Source organism: Vulpes lagopus, chromosome 3 (genome assembly GCF_018345385.1).
Source record: "Vulpes lagopus strain Blue_001 chromosome 3, ASM1834538v1, whole genome shotgun sequence".
Taxonomy (NCBI): Eukaryota; Metazoa; Chordata; class Mammalia; order Carnivora; family Canidae; genus Vulpes; species Vulpes lagopus.
In genome coordinates, this window is record NC_054826.1 from 92,536,102 (window position 1) to 92,538,547 (window position 2,446).

Consider the following 2,446-nt stretch of genomic DNA (forward strand, 5'->3'; position numbering starts at 1 on the left):
CTCTGATTTATACACCTCAGTTGATTCTATTCTAGCTCAACCTAACTTTAAACCATCTTCCTAGGGGCAGGAGGAATGCCTGTTTCTCTCTGTCTTGGCATTCCTTTTCTCCCTTCTTCCCTTCCCAAGGAACCATGCTTTGGGCCAGTTCCACATTTGCTACAGGACTGAAAGTTATAATCCAGGGCCTGGAGATAAAATTCAATCCCATAACTAAAAATGAAAAATGGGGGTCCCAAGGAGATGACACGACTTCATGGGGATTATCTAGCAAGTTAGTGTTATTTCCACACTATTATCTTCTATTTCATACCTGCTTGTCTGTGGCTCCAGTGTCTCAGACTTGTTAAGGAATTGTCCCTAGCAAAAAACCAAACCCAGAGGGTCAGTGCACAGCAGCTATTATTCACTTTCAACTTAATGAGGGTTAGTTTACCAGGTCCTCTTCCAACATGAGAGCTCTCTAAAAGCGGTATGGGGTGCTAAGTCGTGGAGACAGGGAGCCAACTGGCCAGAGGATGTAGGGTCATCCTGCAAAGTCACACTGGATTGAGAACAGTTTGAGTGTCTGGAGGAGAAGGTAGCAGAAGAGGCAGGAGAGGAAAACTCATGACATATTTTCAAATTCCATTTAAAAACTGGCTTTCATTTTATTTTTTGCGTAATATTCTTTGATGGCATGTGCCTTAGAGACAAAGTATGCTTTAAACCGAATACTGAAATTACTGTCTATTTTATGATCTCCATATACTCATCTCCCACTATCTTCAGTCCATTGCATTCTGGCTCTGACTCTCCTTCTCAAGGTCACGAATGACCTCTATATCCCTAGAGCAATGGATGTATTTTTTAGTTCTTACGGTATTTAACTTCTCAGCACCACTTGACTTGACAATTTCCTTATTCTTATTCAAAAATCTGTTTATCTACCAATAAACCAAGTCTCCCTGTGTTCTTCCTAGCTTTTGGGACACTTTCTTTCCTTTATAGAGTCTTCTTCTTCTGCCTACCTATTAAATATTGAATCTTCCAACGCTCTTTCTATTTTCTTCTCACTTTATAATTGCTCTCTCTCTGGGGAATGTTGTCCTGTCCATATCGATGGCTCTGCATGAAAATGACTCACAAATTTGTATCTCCAGCCCACACCTTTGTGTTCCACTTTCCCCAAATCAACTCTACTTGGCCCTTTTGTTGGTTATCTTTAGATCTCAGGATCTCAACAAATCCCAGACCAAACTCATGATCTTCATCTGACAAATCTGGACTTCTTAAAGCACTTTCCATGGTACAACCATGCACCCAATTGCACAAGCCTGGAATGTTTGGGTCACCCTTTACTTCTTCCTACTCACCCCAAAATATTCAATTTGTCATCCACTCCCATCAAGTTTAATGGCTAAAAATCTCTCAAATTCATCTGGTTTCCATTTTCACATCCATCCACAGTCCGTTCTCCTTCACTTGGACTTCTGAAATATTCATTTAACTTTTCAGCCACATTCATCTTGGCCTCCATCAGTGTGTCCTCTATGTCAAAATCTGAAATAGTCTTCCCAAAGTACAGATCAAATTGTGCCTGCCTCTTCCCATGCTTACAGATCTCTTACAGTTTCTCATTGTGATTAGAATAAAAATTGAAAATCTTTCGCATAGGATCAAGTTGGTAATCTTCACATTGAGCTGCAGTCTTCCATGCTCTGCCATCCAATCACCCTGACCTCCAATTGTCATGTTGAGCTTCCTCCCACCCCAGGGTCTTTTCACATCCTCTTCCCTCTGCTTGGAACATTGACCTTTCCACCTCCTGTTTCCTCAGATCATTTTACTTCCCTAGGAAAGCCATGCTAGGTCTCCTTGATAAGGTCAAATCTCCATATTCTAGGTTGCTAACATAATGTATTCTTCTCCTATTCTTTTTCTTTTTCTTCTTCTTTTCCTTCTTCTTCTTCTTTTTAAGGTTTTATTCGTCTATTTGAGAGTGAGAACATGAGCAAGGGGAGGGGGCAGAATGAGAGGGAGAAGCAGGCTCTCCATTGAGCAGGGAGCTTAATGTGGGACTCAATCCCAGGACCCTGAGATTGTGACCTGAGCTGAAGTCATATGCTTAACTGATGAGCCACCTAGACACCCCTCTTCTCCTTTTCATAAAAAAACTTGGCATGTTTTTAAAAAACCTGACATATTTTTGAAACACATGACTGATACAGTGTTTTTTTTTTGTTGTTGTTGTTGTTTTTTAAGATTTATTTATTTATTTATTTATTTATTTATTCATGATAGACGTAGAGAGAGAGAGAGAGAGAGGCAGAGACACAGGAGGAGGGAGAAGCAGGCTCCATGCTGGGAGCCCAACGCGGGACTCGATCCTGGGACCCCAGGATCAGGCCCTGGGCCAAAGGCAGGCACTAAACTGCTGAGCCACCCAGGGATCCCCTGGTGCAGT